This window comes from Bos indicus x Bos taurus, chromosome 1 (assembly GCF_003369695.1).
Source record: "Bos indicus x Bos taurus breed Angus x Brahman F1 hybrid chromosome 1, Bos_hybrid_MaternalHap_v2.0, whole genome shotgun sequence".
Taxonomy (NCBI): Eukaryota; Metazoa; Chordata; class Mammalia; order Artiodactyla; family Bovidae; genus Bos; species Bos indicus x Bos taurus.
Genome location: NC_040076.1, coordinates 116,253,836 through 116,277,385, shown reverse-complemented (window position 1 = coordinate 116,277,385; position 23,550 = coordinate 116,253,836). Strand labels below are relative to the sequence as shown.

General features: G+C 41.7%; 2 protein-coding genes across 7 annotated transcripts in view; one reads left to right on the top strand and one right to left on the bottom strand.

Moving 5' to 3' along the window:
• MED12L (mediator complex subunit 12 like) overlaps positions 1-23,550 on the top strand; it is a 368,061-nt gene that overhangs the window by 168,880 nt on the left and 175,631 nt on the right. The gene's annotated exons all lie outside the window — the stretch shown is intronic.
• The window catches only part of P2RY14 (purinergic receptor P2Y14), a 66,010-nt gene that overhangs the window by 29,892 nt on the left and 12,568 nt on the right, over positions 1-23,550 (bottom strand). The window contains exon 2 of one of the 5 annotated variants that reach the window (XM_027543518.1): positions 2,581-2,686. The exons of 2 other annotated variants lie outside the window; for them this stretch is intronic. The gene's annotated coding sequence lies outside the window, so the exon portion shown is untranslated. Of the gene's footprint in view, positions 1-2,011; positions 2,545-2,580; positions 3,498-23,550 lie in introns of those variants that run through there. 2 more of the 5 variants (XM_027543540.1, XM_027543523.1) reach the window with 2 other exon arrangements.

Genomic DNA, 23,550 nt, shown 5'->3' with positions numbered 1-23,550 from the left:
GGAAGAAGACATATAAGTGGCCAATAAACACATGAAAGGATGCTCACCATCACTCACTGTTCAGTTCAGTCACTCAGTTCAGTCGCTCAGTTGTGTCCGACTCTTTGCGACCCCATGAATTGCAGCACACCAGGCCTCCCTGTCCATTATCAACTCCCGGAGTTCACTCAAACTCATGTCCATCGAGTCTGTGATGCCATCCAGCCATCTCATCCTCTGTCGTCCCCTTTTCCTCCTGTCCCCAATCCCTCCCAGCATCAGAGTCTTTTCCATTGAGTCAACTCTTTGCATGAGGTGGCCAAAGTACTGGAGTTTCAGCTTTAGCATCATTCCTTCCAAAGAACACCCAGGACTGATCTCCTTTAGAATGGACCGGTTGGATCTCCTTGCAGTCCAAGGGACTCTCAAGAGTCTTCTCCAACACCACACTTCAAAAGCATCAATTCTTCAGCTCTCAGCCTTCTTCACAGTCCGACTGTCACATCCATACATGACTACTGGAAAAACCATAGCCTTGACTAGATGGACCTTTGTTGGCAAAGTAATGTCTCTGCTTTTGAATATACTATCTAGGTTGGTCATAACTTTCCTTCCAAGGAGTAAGCGTCTTTTAATTTCATGGGTGCAGTCACCATCTGCAGTGATTTTGGAGCCCCCCAAAATAAAGTCTGACACTTTCCACTCTTTCCCCATCTATTGCCCATGAAGTGGTGGGACCACATGCCATGATCTTAGGGGAATTCAAATCAAAACTACAATGAGATACCACCTCACTCGGATCAGAATGGCCATCATCAAAAAGTCTACAAACAATATATGCTAAAGAGGATGTGTAGAAAAGGGAACTCCCCTGGATTGTTGGCGGGAATGTAAATTGATGCAACCACTAGGGAGAAGAGTATGGTGGGTATTCCTAGTTAAAGAGTGTTCCTAGTTAAAAAGGTATGAAGAGTATTCCTAGTGAGAAAACTAGGAATAAAACTACCATCAGAAACAGCAAACTCACTACTAGACAGATACCTTGAGAAAACCATAATTCATAAAGATACACGTATCCCATGTTTACTGAAGTAGGTTTTATAATAGCCAGGACATGGAAGAAACCTAGATGTTGATTAACAGATGGAAGGGTAAAGAAGAAATGGTACATACATACAATGGGATATTACTTAGCCATAAAAAAGAAATGAAATTGAGTCAGTTGTACTGAGGTGGATGTACTTAGAGTCTGTTGTGCAGACGGAAGTCAGAAAGAGAAAACAAATATAATACATTCACTCATATATATAGAATCTAGAAAAACTGGTACTGATGACCTTTTTGCAGGAAAGAAGTAGAGACGTAGATGTAGAGAATGGACTTGTGGATACAGCAGGGGAAGGAGAGGGTGGGACAGATCGAGAGAACAGCATTGACATATATATACACTAACGTGTAAAATGGCTAGTGGAAAGCCGCTGTGTAACACAGGGCTCTCAGCTCAGTGCTCTGTTACAGCTTAGATGGTGGAATGGAGGCAGTGGGAGGGAGGCTCAAGGAGGAGGGTTACGTGTATACATATAACTAATTCAAATTGTTGTATAGCAGAAACAAATACAATATTGTGAAGTAGTTATCCTCCATTATAAATAATTTTTTCGTCCTTTATTGAATTAAAGAGGAAAAATAAATAAAAGGAAATTTGTGTGAGAAATTCATACCGAAAAGCAAATAACAGATTTTGTGAGGAAAGAATCTATGCAATTCAGTTTCTTTAGAAAGGAAGTCATTAGTAAAATATTTGAATTATTTTGAGGGATTCTGTGTAACACTTTTAATACTCTCTGGGGAATGTAAATTATTATTAATGTGAGGAGTTTCAAAGTAGAAAATATTTCATGTGTGGGAGTTTATAATAAACACTCGATTAAATAAAAAGCAACAACTTCTGAGACATATAGTAAAAGCTAAAACAGCAACTGAGGCTCTTAAAATTCCCATTTCTTTCCTTTGAAAATCAAATGGGACTCACCCTTAGATCCACACAGGTAGCCCAGGCATTTAGCGCTTCAGAGAAGACTTAAAATGCTTGCTTGCATGAAGTATTTCATGTTTGGTTTCAGTTTTTAGTGAGGTTGTGGCCTTTTGTGCTCTTACACCAAACCTGTTTTTTTTCTCCTGCAGTATTTTAGTTCTTTACTGGATTCCCTCAGCTCTGAGGATTACATCATAACCCAGCTGTATTTGTGCTCTTTACCATTTCCAAAACTGATTTTAACTCACTATCCAGATACACACAACATTGTCTTATATTTTACAAGCAATAAGATAAAGTTTCTAAAACAGGAGTTTACGAAAGCCTGTGCATAAGGTCTTGAAAGAAAATCCTGCTTCATGCAATTAAAAAGAACATTTACAGAGAAAAATTAATTGGACTTAGTTTAGTCTTTGAACCTGGAAAAGTAAAATCTCACCTGTAAATCTGTCACCCTGTCTATTATAAAAAGGAATCTAGGACATGATAAGCACCAAAGTGCCATTTTACAGTGGCACCACAAATATCCTAAATACACTCTGCCTTGGATGGACTTTTTTACTTACCAGTTTATCCAGTCTCTTGTGGTTTCGGAAGGCAAGACTGGCTCAGCCACTGGGTGTAACATCTGATGTTGAAGGAAATCTGCTTTGCTTTCTGCCTGGGCTCCTGCTGTTGACCAGTGGGGAATGCTGCATTAGCGCTCAAACAAAACATTTAAAGTGCTCTATGAAATGTTGACATCTCGCCAAGGACTTGAACGTCAAGTACCACAGATGTCCAGTCCTCTCTGGAGCCTAGCTCTTTCCTCTGTGCTTGTGTGAGTTCAATCTGATTTGTGTTTAGGGTGACAAGTGATCCAGGCTCGACCAAACAGTAACCGGTATGAAACTGGGTACCAAGAGAGAGACGGACAAACAGATGCAGAGACAGAGAGAGTGAGGGCCAGTGAGCAAGAGTGAACGTGAGCGAGTGCAACTGACCTGGTAAGTGAGAGCTTCAGCTAGCAGGAGGAGGCAGGATCTTTCCCATGCCTGGCTGTGACCTTTGGCTGTGAGGCTGTTGTAAGAATAGCTTCTGAATGTATTGGGACGTATTTCCAAGTTGTAATTCACACGGCCTCACTAACTCCTTGAAAAGTGTTGGAAAACTGAGAAAATATTTGAGAGTAAACCAGACAAGAACATTTCCCATTTTCGGTGCCAGGGGGAAGGAGTGGGGAGACTCAGTAAGTGCGTGTTTACTGGAGTGTCTTGACCAGCAAAGGGAAAGATTATTATCAAATGAGATGAGAGATTGAAAGGACCTCAAAGCTGTCTCCTTTGAGCCTGAGTGATTTTCCTCTCTAGCCTCACCCTGTTTTGGGGGGCGGGAACATGATGCCTGCTGGTGCCCATTCTACTCCAGGTATTAGGCTTACACATCCCCAATCTGGACTTGGTGCTGTTGAGCCTCCTAATTTTTCTTCAAGTGAGTACCCTATTTGTCTCTAATTTCTGAGTGCTAGTGAATGCTAAGTCACTTAAGTCGTGTCCAACTCTTTGTGACCCCAGGGCTCACAAAAGCTTCTCTGTCCATAGGATTCTCCAGGCAAGAATACTGGAGTGGGTTGTCATGGCCTCCTCCAACCGTGTTCCCAACTCAGGGATGAACCCAACTCTCTTGTGTGTCCTGCATTGGCACGCAGATTTTTTTTATTTTTATTTTTATTTACCACTGGTGCACCTGAGAAGCCCAGGTGGCTAATTTCTGGATTGTTGCTTATTTAACAGATTGTTGCCAGGGGTCCTTTACTTTTCTTGCATAGTCCTCTGGTTTAATGCAGTCATGAAACATCTCCCTGAAGGAAGAGCCTGGATCTCCCATACACTGTCCACTTCAGACTCAGCCAGTTTTGGACCGAGATCATCAGCTTTACTTACTTTACCAGTTTCTTTTCCCTTTGTCCTTAGACAGCATGCTCATCATCAGATATGTATATTATCATTATCAAAATGAAACAAAACCTCTGAAAGCCCCAGTTGACCTTAAGTCCCTTTTATTTGGTACTGCTGTCCATGGATCACTCAAGCGCTATAAAACATTAAATTCTGCTTCACTGTCTCATAACTATCCAGTCAATCACCAAAATCTGTTTTTTTTTTTTAATACCTAAATATTTCTTATCTATGATTCTCACCAAACTCAAGGTCATTTTTGGCCTGTACACCCTGCCTCCAGTCTTTTCCCCACCCATAATAGCTGCCGTCTAGTCGCCCATGAGTAGGATCTTTGTAAAATCCTAGCATGCCTGTGTCCTTTTTATGGCTCCTTATCACTGATAAGTTCATGGTGTTTAATCCGTCAGACCTGATGCTGTATGACTGGTTTGATCTCCTTGGAACTTCCTGGTGGCTCAGACGGTAAAGCATCTGCCTACAATGACCCGGGTTCAATCCCTGGGTTGGGAAGTTCTCCTGGAGAAGGAAATGGCAATCCATTCCAGTATTCTTGCCTGGAAAATCCCATGGACAGAGGAGCCTGGTAGGCTACAGTCCACAGGGTCTCAAAGAGTCAGACATGACTGAGTGACTTCTCCTCACTTCACTTGATCTCCTTGCAGTCCAAGGGACTCTCAGGAGTCTTCTCCAACACCACAGTTCAAAAGCATCAATTCTTCGGCGCTCAGCTTTCTTTATCGTCCAACTCTCACATCCATACACTACTACTGGGGAAAGCCATAGCTTTCATTTTATGGACCTTTGTTAGCCAAGTAATGTCTCTGCTTTTTAATATGCTGTCTAGGTTTGTCATAGCTTTTCTTCCAAGGAGCAAGCGTCTTTTAATTTTATGGCTGCAGTCACCATCTGCAGTGATTTTGGAGCCCAAAAAATCCAGTCTGTCATTGTTTCCCCATCTATCTCTCATGAAGTGATGGGAACAGATGTCACGATCTTCATTTTTTGAATGTTGAGTTTTAAGCCCGCTTTTTCACTCTCCTCTTTCATCTTCATCAAGAGGCTCTTTAGTTCCTCTTCACTTTCTGCCATAAGGGTGGTGTCATCTGCATATCTGAGATTATCGATATTTCTCCCGGCAATCAATCTTGATTCCAGATTGTTCTTCATCTAGCCTGGCATTTTGCATGATGTATTCTGCATATAAATTAAATAAGCAGGGTGACGTACTCCTTTCCCAATTTTGAACCAGTTTGTTATTCCATGTCTGGTTCTAAGCCTTGCTTCATGACCTGCATACAGGTTTCTCAGGAGACAGGTAAGGCGATCTGGTATTTGCATCTCTTGAAGAATTTCCCACTGTTTGTTGTTATCCACCCAGTCAAAGGCTTTGGAGTAGTCAACCAAGCAGAAGTAGTTGTTTTGCTAATGGAGTAGAAGTAGATCTTTCTAATAGATGCACATGAATTGAAATAAAGCCCAGATGCTCCCAGACCCAGTTCACAGCTTCATGCTGAGAAGCTAAGTGTAGTTCTGGGGATGGAGCTGGGGGTGCCACTCCCACTGCTCAGGGCTGGGAGCTCACTCTGTAGTGACTCCTTGAAAAACAAATGCTGAACAGTATTTTTGAATTTCACTTTTTTTCTTTTCTCCATTAAAAAAAAAGTCTTCAAATTTCTTTTGTTGTTTTGAAAAGCGGAGATGATAACTCATGTCTGAAATTTTATTATATCTGTGTACCATCTGCTCTATTTATTATATCTGATTTGCACTGACATGGCATCGCCTTAAAAATCAAATATTTATCTTTCCTCTAAGTAGAATGACTTTGAAATTACAGATTTTATGTGTTTAATCTTTTAATTAAAGTAACTGCATGGCTGTTGAGTAAACTTGTCTCAGTTTGATTCTCCTGAGTATTTCTCAGACCTGTGGGAACCCAGGTTCAGACACAGTTTGGCCACCCTTCCTCTGGGAATCTGTTCTTTCCTTCGAAGTTTTACTTACAATGTTTGGTATGTTTCATAAAGGAGACTTCTAAACATCGATAAAGGCCAGAGTAAAAGTTAATGTGTTCGCTTTTATTTTTGAAGGCTTGAGATCCATGATATAAAAATAAACTGACTTTTTAAAATACTCAGTTTGACATGCAGGAATAGGTTTGTTTGTTTGTAATCCAGTAACTGCTAGAACTAGCTCAATTACAATGAAACCTTGAGCCAAGAGCATATTTTTTTTTTTAATAACCAAAACCAGTACTTGTGGCTGTGCACATCAAAGCTGGTTCAGTTTTATGGGATTAAATAATGATTGCAGTGTTAAAACTAACAAGAGCTACATGAGAATGCTAAAGGGGGGGAATTTCTTTTTTAAAGGAACTTGTACCTTTATAATGGTTCTGTTTTGTAAGCTGAAGGGAGAACCGGAGGTAGATGAAACTCAAACCTCTGAGTCTTAAGAATTCCACACTTTTGGGAAATTATAAGGGAAGAGCAAAGGTGAGCACTTGGGGAAACCTGGAGGTACGACAGTATCCCTGAACAATGAGATAAATGTCAGTGTCTGGGATTTAAGTGTGTCCAGTGTGAAAAGAACAGTTTAAACTAGGAGGATGTCCTATACACCAGATAATTTAAGAGGCACACACCCTTTTACAGTATTTTAATTGATCGTGTCTGTAGTTTTGCACTGTCCCAGTAACCACTGAAATAACTCTCTGTCCCAGGAGGCACCCACTCCTCTCCACACACTCCCTAAAGTTGCCTGGCTTTGACTGTGTCCCTTTTCCAAACACATCATCTCTTCTTCCACCACTGACTTTGTTCAGGTTTGCTGGATTGGCCCCTTCCTTCCATCTCTACCTGTTGACCTCTTGTGCATTTCTTAAAACACAGGCCAGACTCCACCACCTGCGGAGCTTTTCCTTATCTTCCCCCTAAAAATGAATGAATGGTTATCCCTATGGTGCTTAATTTGAGTTTTGATTAGGCCACTCCTGACAGTGTGTATAACCTTCTACTGAATTGCTGATAGTAATGGCCCTCTCCTCAGGAAAGGAGAGTCTTTTGTTGATGCTCCCTGTCTGTTACTCATGCATTCACCTGGCCTGTTGGGCTGGAGGGCACGATATTTTTCGGTGTCCTCTCTCATCTCACATGGCCAGGTTGGTTTCCTTGGCTTGGCACCTTACCTGTTTGCACTTCTTGGGCACCCTGTCTCCTAAGACTCCATCTCAATGAGAAGACAAGATCTTTCAGAGACAAGGACATGGTTGTAAATGAATGAGGACCTCTACTGTATTCCCTTCTTTGTTTTCCTAGTCTAAGAAATATAAACATCCTTTTAATTTTGAACTCTTTTTGTTGGTAATTCAAATTAAGCTAATTAAAAAGTTTTTTTTTTGTTGGAGTTATGCATTTATGTACTTTAATCAATGTTATAAAACTTATAAAAAAATCTTGCCCTTATTGTGTGCCCCAGTGGCTCCCTCAATCACTTTTTTAGCTACTACTTTGGGGTATCAATCCCTATGTGCCTGTTGTAACTGAAAGTTCTTGTCTTCCATGTGTGTCTGTTGATGTGGAAGATGAAGATCTAGTTCCTTTATTCTCCATGCTTCTCTTCACCTAGATAATTATGTCTATATTTTTTTTTATAAATCAATAACCTTTATTCAAATAATTAAAACCATGGCAGTATTGTTTATAACTGAGGCTCATCGCTTACATTAAAAGGGATCATAATTCCCCAGCTGTCTCTATCACCAGGAGAGACTGTGCCCTTTTGCCTAATGTAAGCAAGCTTCCCTGTGCATCCAGGCTGCCCATTTTCCCACTTAGAATTAGTTACGATATGTAAACAAGCTCTATAAATGTTAGCTCTTGTTATCACATTAATATTACAATTTGAGCCAAACCAAATTTAGTCCAGTTCTTAACCGTATGCATATGAATAAGCCCGAAAGTCCTTTTGCCAGCAGCTGCGTTTAGAGAAAACACACAAAGTCCAGGTGTATGTTTACGTAGTACAACTTCTACTGGATAGATACTTCTCAGTATTTTACCTCAACAGGCAGAGAAAATGTGTGTTGTTGACACACCCTTGTTATTCATTGTTTTCTGATATATTTCACTGAAGAGCCCTTCCAGCTTATTCGTTTTAGAATTTTGCTTTTGGCAGCTTGGCAATTACTGCTATCTTGAAAAAGTCCCATTCACAATATATAAATACTTCCAGAACTGTGTTTTTCGTTCTTCCTAGTTACCTGCCACCAAAAGCCTAAATCAGATTCTGATCCTTTGCCTTTTGTAGTTTCTCCAGAAGCCTTATATTATACTTGATAAGCAAGGCCCTTAATTTTATTCATTTAAAAATACAGACAATCACTTAAAAGGTAAAAGCATCTGAGTCATAAATAGGCAGGCTGGGGATTGTCTTATGGAGTTGATGAGATTGTTGGGAGAAATAATCAATCTGCAAAGACAGCTAACAGCTGAATAATGGGGATGTGAGAGGAACTCGATGGCTTTCATTAGTTTGTAAAAAAATCTTAAGTTGAGGATTCATGCTAATTGATAACCCTCATAGTGTGAGAGTGTGACTTAAATGTCTACCTAAACTTTTGTCATACTTCAAAAAAGTGAGGGTCTCTCAGTAATGAGCATCCAGGAAAGGAGAAAGTCCATGGCAGTTGATTGTTGCTAAGCGGAAATATGTGGGCTGTAAGCAGCACCTCTGTGCTGCCGTGTGCCTTTTGCAGACTCATCACAGCCCGTTTTCCTGGAGCCTTCAGTCCTTCTTTAGGGGATCTTGAACAATCTGTTAGAGTCTGCCCCTGACATGAAACCTTTGGCCATCTTTGGCTAGAGTTTCATCCAGCACAAAGTGAAGGGAGGAAAAAACAAAACCATAAACACCAGCAAATCTGTCTATCATGGAGAAAGGGTCAGGATGAGATTAATCTGTATTTCTTTAGAGTTAATCCCATATAACAGAGTCAACTTGGGGTACAAAAGTAAGCTCTGCCTCTTATCAACCTGGGGACGGTGGGCTAGTTACATCATCTCTCTACATCCCTGTTTCCCCTAGTGTCACCTACCTCATTCAAGTTGTTTGAAAGTTTAAATGAAATAATGTGTATTTTCTTAATTGCTGTTCTCAGCCAAAGTTAAGTAGCCAGTGAATGGTAGGGGCTCTTATTAATATGAGCAAAGGCTAATTGTTGCCTCATAATTTTCTTGAAGCTGTGTTATCATTGAGTATATGGGAGGTACAAAGTGCTGTGCTTTGAAGTTTTAATAAACATTAATTTTTATGGAAAGATCCACTTTTGAACAGATCTTTGGCTCAGTAACCATCGTTATGGGAAAACTCATTTATAACTTGTGTGCGTGTGTCTGTGCATGTTCAGTCATGTCCAACTCTTTGCAATCCCATGGGCCCCACCAGGCTCCTCTGTCCATTAGATTTCCCAGACAAGAATACAGGAGTGGCTTGCCTTTTCCTTCTCCAGGGGATCTTCCTGACCCAGGGATCAAGCCTACGTCTCCTGTATCTCTTGCTTTGGCAGAGGGGTTCTTTACCATGAAGCCACCTGGGAAGCCCCTTTTTATAACTTAGCCATACTTAATTCTTAGAGAAATGCTTTGAAACTGTAAACATAATTTCAAAAGGGAATGAGCAATATGCAGGAGCCTGGAAGCCTTTAAAGATGGCACATCTGATGGAGTACTTCAGTGTTTTCACTTCCCTGGACTCCTAGGTGAGGAAGCCTGGCATCCAGCCTCTTTCTTACCCCTCGTTCCATCCCTCCTTTCACTACGTCTCCACAGAGTGTGGATGGAGCGTGCTTCCTCTTTCTTGACCGTATCCAACTCCAGAAGTTGTTATGGTTCTACTGTTTGTTCCTAGTGTAGACAAACCGTGTGGTCTAAAAGTACCTCTCCATTGCCAGAAATCACATCGGCCTACAGCTCCTGCAGGAAAGGCCAAAGCTTACTGTGCAGATAGCATTATTTAGCAATGTGTAGATGAGTTTCTGTTATTAAAGGCCTAGGAGATGAAGCGAAATCATAGTAAAGGCAGGAAACATTTATCTTTCCTTAGGCAAGGAGAGCAAAACCTCGTACAAACAGGATATTTTGTAAATATTATTTTAGTTCAGCTGATTGGTTGTTAATTTATTCTGGTGTTTTGTGGGAAATGACAGAGGCTTATTATTTTTGTTTTTTTTTTTAAATGGGCCATTGCAGGGAAAAACGATGTTTGAGTTTGCTCAATAATCTCTTGCCATTTACCAAACCAAATATCACTTATCAACTCTATGTATGGAGTATGTGCTATTTGTGTGTAGTTCAGATGTTTATTATCACCCTGTTGGAAGCCTTTTGTTTCAAAAGACAAAACAAAAAAAGCAGCACCATGATGCAGCTGCTTCTGAAATAAAAGAGATGGTATGGTTTTAAAAAGGAAACGATTATGAGAGATTGTCAACATTTTCAATCTGTCAAGTTTTCTCACAGTCATTTGGGATGGTTTCTAAGTGATCTTGCCTGGCAGGCATCCTGATGTACAATCTTTCTCTGTAGCTGTAATTTAAAAACTTCGATTTAATCTTTGTTTTACTGAACGCCAGTTGGTGTGTTTTAGTTAGTCTAAATATTTATAGGATCTTACTTCTGCGTATTTATCTTTTAGGCATTTGTGACATTTCTTAACGTGTGGTCGAGAGGATGTAAGAGGCATTATGTCTGATTAATTGAGAGGGAGATCTCCAGAGTAATTGCCCTCATAAGACTGGCTCAGGCTATCCTGGCTGTGGATCCTTTAGCACATTACTTAACCTCTCTGTGTCTCAGCAGTCTCTTCCTTGGGATGATCCTTGCAAAAGCAGTGGTAATATTTAACTCAGCGTAGTCTGTGACCATAAAGAAAGCTGAGTACCGAAAAACTGATACTTTCAAACTGTGGTGCTGGAGAAGACTTTTGAGAGTCCCTTGGACAGCAAGGAGATCAAAGCAGTCAATCCTAAAGGAAATCAACCCTGACTACTCATTGAAACAACTTTTGCTGAAACTGAAGCTCCAATACTTTGGAGAGAACCGAGTTCCAAGAACCGACCCATTGGAAAAGACCCTGATGCTGGGATAGATTGAAGGCAGGAGGAGAAGGGGGTGACAGAGGTTGAGATGGTTGGATGGCATCATCAACTCAATGGACATGAGTTTGAGCAAACTCTGGGACATAGTGAAGGACAGGGAAGCCTGGTGTGCTGCAGTCTGTGGGATCACAAAGAGTTGGACATGACTGAGTGACTGAATAACAGCATTATATGACTGTCAAGCACATAGAAGAGCAGAATGAATGTTGCCTGTCATAAGTATTATTCCCCAATGGAGAATTTAAAAATACTTGAAATGCATTTCTTATCTGTCAAAGATAATGATTGCTTGGAGAAAACATGATTTTGAAATGGCACTTTAAATATAGTACTTACGGATTGGTATTTTATTATGATTTTCCTCTGGCCTATGTTCAGACTATCTACTAAGTGTCTTTGCACCATTTGGTGTAGATGAGGTTCTCACAAATTTTCATATTACAGGTTTCCTCTACATATGATGACATTTGAATGGTAATTCATATTTACTGCTTCCTTCCCCACTATTTTTTTTTTAACTCATTTTTGAAATTTTGTTTGAAGACAACATAAGAATCGGTATGTTTTGGCTTTAAGTTCAATTTTTCTGGCATGGAGCTCTATTTTTTATAAATAGTGAAAGTGCAGACTCATTCTTCCAATGTGTGGGTCATTATGGTGTTGAGATATCTCTAGGCCAACCTTTGTGATTCAGATTCATTCAGCGGCACAAAATCGAGTTTATACACTACTTATTTGTGATAGATTAGAAAGATCTGGAAGCTACCTAGTAGCTAGCTCAGAGGCATAATCAAATATTCCCGACCCTCACACTTTTTATTTCTAATATAATTTCACTACTTTCTTTGTTGTCTTACTGCTGACATAAGAAAATTTTAGTATGTTCCAGTATGAGTGCCACATAGAAACCAGGTAAAGAAGATTTCTTAATGTCTTTTTGGAAAAGGAAGGAAACCGAGGTAATTAATGATGTGTAGTCTGAGACTGGCCCTAGGTCAAATTCCAAGGTACCCCTGGCAGCAGGAGAACGGGCACTGTCTAAGCTACTTTTAGAATCACTGTTGAATCACCAGATTTGTGACACACCCCGAGGAATTTGTGGATTTTTTTCCTTTGTACCTGGGTTCACTTTAAATTCAGCATCAAAAGCTGATGAGCTTGGGCCCTTTTAGAATCCTGAGGGCAGCTCTGTGCCTCTGCCTGCTGCAGGGTGGGGAAGGCGTGATGGTGCTCTGGAGGTGGGTGTTCTTCCCTAGCCTTGGCCTTTGTCACCTGGGAAATGGTGCTGATAATGTTGCCTCCCTGACTGAGTTGCTGTGTGCATTAGGTGAAATAGTGCGCATGGAATGCACGCAGCTTGTGGCACCAAGTAGAACTAATAAGTGTTAGTGTTATTTCTGTTGATTTCTCCAAGTCAAGATGATGATGATGAAAATTGTATTCTGTTCCTCCCCCATGCCCTTCAGTAGGTATATCTTAGAAACAGGTTAGCATTTTGACTCTTGGAGCACCCACCTGTGTGCTATGGATGCACCGTCACTTAGAGACTGTGCAGATAGAATCTTGGTGCTTCGTGTCAGTGGTAGGGTTTGGGGAACTTTGGGGGAGGTGTGAACAAGTGTGGCAGGAAGTGGGGATGGAGATGATATTGTAAGGATATGCTTTTTACTTATAGGCTTACGTGCTCATTGAATTCCTTAGTTTTAATGAGTGAATTGTGTGAAAGATTATCCTAAGATCCTTTGCTCCTTAAATTTTTCAGTCCTCCTTAAAATTTTCAGACTTTTTCAGGCAGTTGTAGTATCGTTGTAAAGTGTTTATTCAGACTCTGGTTCTGGCAACATGTTCTAAAATGGGGTTTGTGTGTATGGTGTGTATGTCTGGTTTTGTTTTGAGGGGCAGAGCAGTAGAATCTGTTTTTTTTCCTACTGAAATCTTAAATGAAACTCTAGTGGTTCCGTTTAAACAGGTGAGAGTGCACCTTCGGATGCAGATGGGGATGCAGTGAGGAGTGGTCCTGCCTACTCGGTCTCTACTGGTTGCCCACCAAGCTACATCTGTGATCTCCTGTATCTAAGAAATGCAGTTTGAAAACTGTGCCATTCTAGTGAATTTTGTGAAGCGCTTTTGTTCTAGAATAAGTCTATCACACAAGTTGCAGCTGTGGGCTTCATAGATTTTAGTAATTTAAGACCACTGAATTGACATTTAGAAGCTGAGATGGGGATAAGAGGTAACAAAGGGATGGTTGCTAATTGGGTCTGGTCTCTCTGGGAAGTTACAATATCAGGACACACAAAACTCCAGAGAGAGAACCAATTAATTCAAGCCGGGTTTCCTTCCTTACCAAACCTTTTTGCGTTGGTGTGCGGTCAGTAGGTCCGAGTTTGTGCACTGGACCAAGAGGTAGGGGTTTACCTCTTTACCACAAGCTCCTTCGCCCTTCCTGGGACAATGTGAGGTACTTTCTGTGTCAGACGTCTTTGGGGGCTAGAGTGTTTAAAACTGAAACAGCTTGTCTTAAACCAGGACTATCTAGTAACTTCACATTCTTGTTATGTTTGAACATGTCCCCCTTGTGTCATAGCTGCAATATCCATATGCACCTCAGGCATTTCCGAGATGGGGCTAGATCACAGAGAGGGCCATGGAGCCGGGGCAGTTACCACCCTTTGGGGACGTGCATGGGCTATGGAGCCCCACGGAGTCAATAGTAACATAGGCACCAAAATAGTTGCCTTTTGAGTGACAGTGCCTTCCTCTTTTACATTTTTATTTGGTGTGCGCATGTGTATGTTTTTCTTAAAGTGAGTCAATTTTTTTTTTTTTTTTGCTTAAGATAATTTCTCTAATTCTGATAAGTACTATGTATATATTTATACTATGTATATAATTTTTATTATTATTAATCAAACTTACAATCCCCCCGCCCCCACCCTTGTAAAAAGCATTTGGTAATGCTTTAGAATGGAATGGCAAGAAAAACAAAGGTTCACCTGAAGCCTTGAGCTCTGTGTGTTTGCATTTGATTACTGGTGCTGTAGGACAGTGGCCGCATAGCTCGCTTTGAGAACGATGCTCTCTGTGACATGCTGTGAATATCTCCTTTTGAACTGTAAGGTATTTTTCATCTCAGCTTTAAGATTGAAGAGAAACTTTTGATCTGAGGTTCCTTGCTCCAGGAAATACTTCAGAAGAGATTTCACTTACCAAAGGCTTAACCAAAACAGGTGTGAATAGGGTGATCTCAGAATTTAGTATGTCAACTGGGGCTCTTTTGAGAGCAACTGCTGCTGCTGCTGCTAAGTCGCTTCAGTCGTGTCTGACTCTGTGCGACCCCATAGACGGCAGCCCACCAGGCTCCCCCGTCCCTAGGACTCTCCAGGCAAGAACACTGGAGTGGGTTGCCATTTCCTTCTCCAGTACATGAAAGTGAAAAGTGAAAGTGAAGTTGCTCAGTCTTGTCCGACTCTTAGCGACCCCATGGGGGTCCTCCATCCATGGGATTTTCCAGGCAAGAGTACTGGAGTAGGTTGCCATCGCCTTCTCCTTTGAGAGCAAAAGAGGGTGTTAATTATAATTAGAGTGGGGCTGCAGGGGTGAACTGGTTCTGTCATGGGCATATGGGACATGTGTTTGCCCCATGGTAGGCACACTGTTGAGAGTCAGAATAGAAATTTTGAAGTCTCCAAATCTTTTGAAAGCCCAGGTCTTACCTAAAACCTTAAAATGAGCATCAAGACAGGTGCTACCTTGTCTCTCTTTGTAGTGAATGCTGCTCTGATGTAGGGTTGGCATTGATGAGTCCATTTATTGACCATCAACTGTGTATAAGTACTCTGTTCTAGTCTTCAGGAGGATTCTTTCATCAACTACTTAAAAGAGCTTGTAGCTTTTCCAAACAAAATTTTAAAGAGTCCTGGCTTACAGTTTATCCCCAGTGCATTCTCTTTGTGCTGTGTTTATTCTCTGTTCTAATTCTGATTCCTTCATGATGTCTCTCTGCTAATCCATCCTGTTCTCTCCCTTCTGTAATTCAACATTTTAACTCGAAGTTATTTGGAGCCAAATTCCCCAGCCTCCCCACCTTCTTTGGTTATGTGATAAATGTTCCAGATCTGTAGTCTGAAGTGGGGAGCTCAGGACGTTTTCTAGTTTGGGGTCAACTGTCTATGGGGTTGCACAGAGTCGGACACGACTGAAGCGACTTAGCAGCAGCAGCATTCATATTACTCCTGGGGATACAGTGAGTCCTCACTGTATTGATGGGTGTAGCTGATTACTATTAGTCATTTAATAGTGACTCTCAAACTTCTTAAAGTGTGTTCAGGTTTGAGAATTACTACTAAATTGACAATGTGTAGCAGCTTTAGGTCATGAAGACCTCTCAGAATTTGAAGAAAGCTAGAAAAATGCACATCCAATCCCAAAGAAAGGCAATGCCAAAGAATGCTCAAACTACCGTACAGTTGCACTCATCTCACACACTAGTAAAGTAATGCTCAAAATTCTCCAAGCCAGGCTTCAGCAATACGTAAACCGTGAACTTCCTGATGTTCAAGCGGGTTTTAGAAAAGGCAGAGGAACCAGAGATCAAATTGCCAACATCCACTGGATCATGGAAAAAGCAAGAGAGTTCCAGAAAAACATTTATTTCTGTTTTATTGACTATGTCAAAGCCTTTGACTGTGTGGATCACAATAAACTGTGGAAAATTCTGAAAGAGATGGGAATACCAGACCACCTGACCTGCCTCTTGAGAAATTTGTATGCAGGTCAGGAAGCAACAGTTAGAACTGGACATGGAACAACAGACTGGTTCCAAATAGGAAAAGGAGTTCGTCAAGGCTGTATATTGTCCCCCTGTTTATTTAACTTATATGCAGAGTACATCATGAGAAACGCTGGACTGGAAGAAACACAAGCTGGAATCAAGATTGCTGGGAGAAATATCAATAAACTCAGATATGCAGATGACACCACCCTTATGGCAGAAAGTGAAGAGGAACTCAAAAGCCTCTTGATGAAGGTGAAAGTGAAGAGTGAAAAAATTGGCTTAAAGCTCAACATTCAGAAAACGAAGATCATGACATCCGGTCCCATCACTTCATGGGAAATAGATGGGGAAACAGTGGAAACAGTGTCAGACTTTATTTTTCTGGGCTCCAAAATCACTACAGATGGTGACTGCAGCCATGAAATTAAAAGACGCTTACTCCTTGGAAGGAAAGTTATGACCAACCTAGATAGTATATTCAAAAGCAGAGACATTACTTTGCCAACAAAGGTTTGTCTAGCCAAGGCTATGGTTTTTCCTGTGGTCATGTATGGATGTGAGAGTTGGACTGTGAAGAAGGCTGAGCGCCGAAGAATTGATGCTTTTGAAGTGTGGTGTTGGAGAAGACTCTTGAGAGTCCCTTGGACTGCAAGGAGATCCAACCAGTCCATTCTAAAGGAGATCAGCCCTGGGATTTCTTTGGAAGGAATGATGCTAAAGCTGAAACTCCAGTACTTTGGCCACCTCATGCAAAGAATTGACTCATTGGAAAAGACTGTGATGCTGGGAGGGATTGGGGGCAGGAGGAGAAGGGGACGACAGAGGATGAGATGGTTGGATGGCATCGCTGACTTGATGGACACGAGTCTGAGTGAACTCTGGGAGTTGGTGATGGACAGGGAGGCCTGGCGTGCTGCGATTCATGGGGTCGAAAAGAGTCAGACACGACTGAGCGACTGATCTGATCTGATCTGATATTTTATATAATAGTAGCGCTTGGGGGAAGCCCTTATTCAGTCCTATGATATACACTAAGTACTCTAGTTTTCAGAATAAATCCTATAAGAATTATTAGAGTAAGTTGCACACCAGTGGTCGTTTTTATTTTCTCCAGGCATTAACCTGGGCCCTGTGGTGAATGTCAAGGTGGGTGGTCCTGACTCAGCGCTCACTCAGCCACAGACTGGTTGTAGTGTAGACTTCTGGCGGGCTCCCACCCAGCCAGGAGGTTGGGAGGAAACTTGAATGAATTCCCTTTAGCTTAAAGAATATACTTTTTTTTTTTTTTATTAATTTGCTTTAATTTTTTAGTGAATTGCATTTACTAAAACAAAGTTGTAAATATTTCTAAGGAATGCATGGGGAAATTAGAAATATGGATGAATAATAAAAGGGTTAATAGATGACAGGGAATTGTATCCTTGGGTAACCAGTTATTTTTCTGTAAATGGTAAAAATGAAAAGTACAGAAATAGTCACTCAGTGACTTTATGCTTCCTAGTTATGCACGAGTTTAATAAAATAGTAGTAATAATTGTTGAACATTTTTTGAAATTTTATAACATTCCAGATACTGTTGTGTTTAAATACCCTATTTATCAGATCAGATCAGATCAGATCAGTCACTCAGTCGTGTCCGACTCTTTTCGACCCCATGAATCGCAGCACGCCAGGCCTCCCTGTCCATCACCAACTCCCAGAGTTCACTCAGACTCATGTCCATCGAGTCAGTGATGCCATCCAGCCATCTCATCCTCTGTCGTCCCCTTCTCCTCCTGCCCCCAATCCCTCCCAGCATCACAGTCTTTTCCAATGAGTCAACTTTTCGCATGAGGTGGCCAAAGTACTGGAGTTTCAGCTTTAGCATCATTCCTTCCAAAGAAATCCCAGGGCTGATCTCCTTTAGAATGGACTGGTTGGATCTTCTTGCAGTCCAAGGGACTCTCAAGAGTCTTCTCCAACACCACACTTCAAAAGCATCAATTCTTCGGCGCTCAGCCTTCTTCACAGTCCAACTCTCACATCCATACATGACCACAGGAAAAACCATAGCCTTGGCTAGATGAACCTTTGTTGGCAAAGTAATGTCTCTGTTTTTGAATATGCTATCTAGGTTGGTCATAACTCTCCTTCCAAGGAGTAAGCGTCTTTTAATTTCATGGCTGCAGTCACCATCTGTAGTGATTTTGGAGCCCAGAAAAATAAAGTCTGACACTGTTTCCACTGTTTCCCCATCTATTTCCCATGAAGTGATGGGACCGGATGTCATGATCTTCGTTTACTGAATGTTGAGTTTTAAGCCAATTTTTTCACTCTTCACTTTCACCTTCATCAAGAGGCTTTTGAGTTCCTCTTCACTTTCTGCCATAAGGGTGGTGTCATCTGCATATCTGAGGTTATTGATATTTATAGTAAGTCATTCAAACCTGATAGCTGATAGATGAGTAAGTGTTGTTATTTTACCCCAATATATCAAGGACAGTAAAGGTCAGAGTGGTTAAGCATCTTGCTGGAGGTCACACAGCTGGTAAAGATTTGAGTTGCGAATTTGAGACATTTATTCTCTATCTCAAACATGTACCCTTCTGGTCTTCTAGGATAATAAGAAACACTACTGTGAATTACTGTTGGATTGTGGTGGTGGTGGTGGTGCAGGAGGAGGAGAGGAGAGGAGACCCCTTTAGGGGAATGTGTTGGGGTTGAGCATTGAGAACTAGGATGTTTCTGTGTGGATCAGGTTTGTGCAGAGATGGATCAATGACTCAGGAGTGTACACAGATCCTATGCTTTGTACCCTTTAGAAATTAGGCTGATCATCAGCCTCACCTTGAAATATCTCTTATTCCTTTGTAATCAACATGTGGAACTGTTGAAAGAATGTCTGCTGATGGATATCTTTCAACTAATCTTAAAATGGTGGATGTCTGTTTAATTTTAAACTGGGTACCATGACATCCCCTGTGCTGAACATTCACAAACAGCTGGACTTAGAAGGAAATGTACAAATGTAGTGTTCACAGATTACTAATATAATGAGGGCTGACAGAATTATTATAGGTCACCGAGCCTTTAAATAACATTTATTTGTAAAGTTGCCTTGTACTTGATCTTGAAGGTAACCCCAATTTGGGTCATACTGACTTTTCACAATGTCATGAACTTTGGATGTTTCATCCCTAAAATTATTTCCCAGAACACTAACATTTTTTCCTGTAATGTTATTTAAAAGAATCCAGGAACAAATTGATCTAATACACTTAGTGAATAAGGACTTTTCTTTGAGAGATGAGTAATGTAGAGGTTAAAAACTCAGGCTGCAGGGTTGAAATTCCTGGATTCAAATCCCTCACTTAGCAGCTCTTTAAGTCTGGCTAAAATACTTAACTCATCATGGCAAATAGAAGGGGAAAAGTGGAAGCCGTGACGGATTTTATTTTCTTGGGCTCTAAAATCACTGGAGATGATGACTGAAGCCAGGAAATTGAGATGCAAAACTAGATATTAAAAAGCAAAGACATCACTTTGCTGACAAAGGTCCATATAGTCATATATATGGTTTTATCATGTATGGATGTGAGAGTTAGACCATGAAAAGACTGAGAGCTGAAGAATTGATGCTTTTGAACTGTGGTGTTGGAGAAGACTCTTGAGAGGCCCTTGGACTGCAAGGAGATCCAACCAGTCCATTCTGAAGGAGATCAGCCCTGGGTGTTCTTTGGAAGGAATGATGCTAAAGCTGAAACTCCAGTACTTTGGCCACCTCATGCGAAGAGTTGACTCATTGGAAAAGACTCTGATGGTGGGAAGTGAAAGTGAAGTCTCCCAGTCGTGTCCAACTCTTTGTGACCCTGTGGACTATAGCCCACCAGGCTCCTCTGTCCATGGTATTCTCCGAGCAAGAATACTGGAGTGGGTTGCCATTTCCTTCTCCAGAGGATCTTCCGGACCCAGGGATTGAATCCAGGTCTCCCGCATTGCGGGCAGATGCTTCAACCTCTGAGCCACCACTGCCTGCCCTGGATGGGAAGATGGGCACAAAGAGGAGGGGGCCACACAGAGAAAAGATGGTTAGATAACATAACCAACTCAGGGGACATGAATATCACTATCCAGAGATAGTGAAGGACAGAAAAAGCCTGGCGTGCTGCAGTCCATAGGATCCCAAAGAGTTGAACTTGAGTTAGCCACTGATCACACATCCACTCACCCACACACACCCACCCACACTCCTACCTCTCTGTATCCCATAGGATTGTTATAAGAATTCAGTGAGATAATACTCATTACTCATGAAGCATCAGTGTGATATTGAAAGAGTGGAAAGCCCTCAACAAATGTGAATGCATGCCTGCATGCTAAGTTGCTTCAGTCGTGTCCGACTCTGTGCGACCCTATGGACAGCAGCCCACCAGGCTCCTCTGTCCACAGGATTCTCTAGGCAAGAATACTGGAGTGGGTTGCCATTTCCTTCTCCTCAATAAATGTGAGCAGTTATTAAATCCTGGAAAAGCAGATAGGTTGCTACCTCTTACCATTACTCCCCACCCACTTAGCAGTATGTCTCCATGGCTTTTCCATGTCAGTTTTTTTTTTTTTTTTGATGTGGACCATTTTTAAAGTCTTTATTGATTTTGTTACAACATTGCTTCTGTTTTATGTTTTGGTTTTTCGGCCACAAGGCATGTGGGATCTTAGCTTGCTGACCAGGGATTGAACCCACGATCCCTGCATTGAAAGGTGAAGTCTTAACCACTGGACCACCAGGTTCTGGACCCCCTGTCAGTTCTTAAAGCTCATTTCTCTTTTGAATAGTTGCACATCATCCCATTGAAGGAGAGAATCATTAAAGGTTATTTGGATTATTCCATATTTTTCCATCATTATAAATACCCCATACTCTTACTCCCTGCTCCTCCAACATTCCCCTGAAAACTTTGAAGGTCATGTTTTGAGATTGGTCTCAGTACCACTGCTGTAATTGTCTCCATTGTTTTATAAACACTTGTTCAATGGGGTATCAGACAGAATTTGTGCTCATTTAGCGTAAAACTAAATAATTATTGGACATCCAGTCGTATAAATTGAAAAACCGAGGGCAGTGGGAATGAGTTCTCTCAGATAAGAAAGAGAAAACTGCCTAAGAGCCTTTATTGAAAACTTCTTATGGCCCGTCTCTCAGAAACTCAAACCTAAACTCACAAGCTGGCGTGTAATTGTAGAAAGTGCACATAAGCCAGCCTGGAGAGGTTTCTTATTTATATTCCATGAAATGCCTTTTGCCTGAAGTTGTTCCTCCTTATACTGTAGTTTAGTTTGTGTGTATAAAAACTTCTCTTGGTCATGATCAGTGCTGGGAAGGCTCCTCTCCTGCCTTCCTGTTTCACACCTTCTCCCTCCAACCCCCACAGTCTCTTCTGTGGCCAACTACAAGAGCCCGCATCCCATCAGGGCACGCCTTTGGTGGCAGCCACTGGGAGAGATTTTGATTGAGATTTGCTTGTGGCCTGCGAGGCCCTCTCTGACCTGGCTGGTCTTTGCCTGGGTCTCTCACGGTGCTTCCTGTGCTCTCAGACTCACTCCTTCTGTTGCAGCTGCATCAGCCTTCTTGCTGCCTCTGCTCCTCCTCCTCCTTGTCCTCCCCCTTCAACATGTCAGGCCCACCTTGAAACCTTTGCAGATGCTCTTCCTCCCAGTGTCTTCCTCACTTTGTTCAGGTCTCCTGTTCTGGTTCCTCCATCTTCACAATGACCATGCCTGGTCACTTCATCCACAGGGCACACCCCATTAGGTCCTGTGCTGCCCCAGCCCATTCTATTTGTTGGTTCCTTCCCCAGGACTATGAGCTCCTGAAGTCAAGCACTTTGTAATATTAACGGCTCTGTTGCCAGCACCTGGCACAATAGAAGTACTCAATAAATTCTGGTTGAACTAATGAAGGAATCAAGGAAGCAGAGATGCTTGTAGAATTTCATGTATGATATTGTATTTTGAAGCTTTAGTCTGAATATTGATGACAGCAACAAAGAGCAGAGCACGTAACCTTTCAAAGAGTTCAGAAAAACTGTCTTTCAGTTTATTTTTCAGAGCATAGGCTTGTAATGGTTTCTGAGAATTTTTCAAAAAGCAGAAATACCATGGCTTGATTTCTCACCTTTGATAACTGTCCTTGGCTTTTTGATTTTACTCTTGTGTCATGAAAGTGGTTTTGGCTCTTTATTCTTGTTTTCTCAAATGCCCACTTGCAGCGTGCTTCCCTTCCTGCCCTTCCTCCCCCCTCGCATTAGTGATGACAGTCTTACAGTATATTCATGCTGCCTTCTCTCTGGGGGTGTAGGAAGTATATGGCTGGCTCATCCAAGATCATTCCTGTCTCTAAAGAGAGGTCAGAGCAGTGGTTTCAAGCTTTTTCTTTGTTTCTGGGCTGGGCTCCAGGGCATTTCAGGAGAGCTGGAGTTCTGCTTCAACCTCATTAAGAGCCCTTCCGTTTCCATCTGTCTAGTGTATGAGTGTTCCCTATAGAGTGAGATGCGCCTCATGAATAAAACAGTATCAGAACACTTCTGATGTTGAGATGTCTCTTCCCTTTTCAGGGAATGATGAGAGGACTTGGAACAGGGAGGGTCTTGTATCCCTGAGAATTGAAGGTGGCAGACAAAGGCACCGGTGGCCTGTTCTCAATGATTCTGCGTAGTTCTGATCCAAGGAGACGTTTGATTGATGTCTGTGGCTTAAACTTAACTACAGGGGTTTCTGAGCCATTGGCCTAGGCTTTGCTGGGCTGTGTCCACAGTTGCTGTTGGCTTTGCTGCCACCTTCCTTTGTCTTTTTTCAGTTCCTCCTTTCTCCTGAGTGCTTCTGTTTGTGTGTAACATTGCCAACATTGCTATGCAAGTTTTATGCTACCGGTTGCTCCTGGCACTGTGCATTTGGGGAAAGCTCATCTGATTTCTGTTAAATCTTTTGATTTTCCTGCATGCCCTCAGTTTCCAAGTCTTTTAAAATCCTCCATTACAATGAGAACATGAACTCATCAAAGTAAAAATGTAAACAAACTTGTGAAGTATTTGAGCTTATCATTGCATATATCTGGAAATTCCAAACAGAAGTTTTTGGGCTCATATTCACAGTACCCACCCAAATGGAAAGCAGTTAGTTGTTGAGTGAATGAACTTAGCATCAAACACAGGTTGCCTAGACTCTGGATACAGCTATCTTTGCACAAAAGCACTTGTATAAATAGTTCAGTCCCTTATTTGCAGCGGTGTGTGTGTGTGTGTGCATTTTTGACTGCCACACTTATGTCAGCTGTATGAGATGGGGGTGCTGCATGTGATTTTCCTTGAATATTCTTTTGTATTCTAGCTCTTTGAAGTAAATGAAGGAGTGAATAAGTAAGTGACATGTACAAATCAGTGGAAAGGAACTCCAGCCATAGGAGAAAAGCTTTAGGTGGGTTGGCACAGGGGAAAACCAAGTCTGTAAACAGGGGCAGTTGCGTGTCCGGTAAGGAGAAAGGTATGAATCAGAACAAAAAGTTGCTGTAGATGTGACGTTTGTGAGGAAGAAATGACCTCTCAGCCAGAAAGTAGCATTCTCACGGCCAGCTGGCCATGCCTTGCAGCTTGTGGGATCTTAGTTTCCAGACCGGAGATCAAACCCGGAC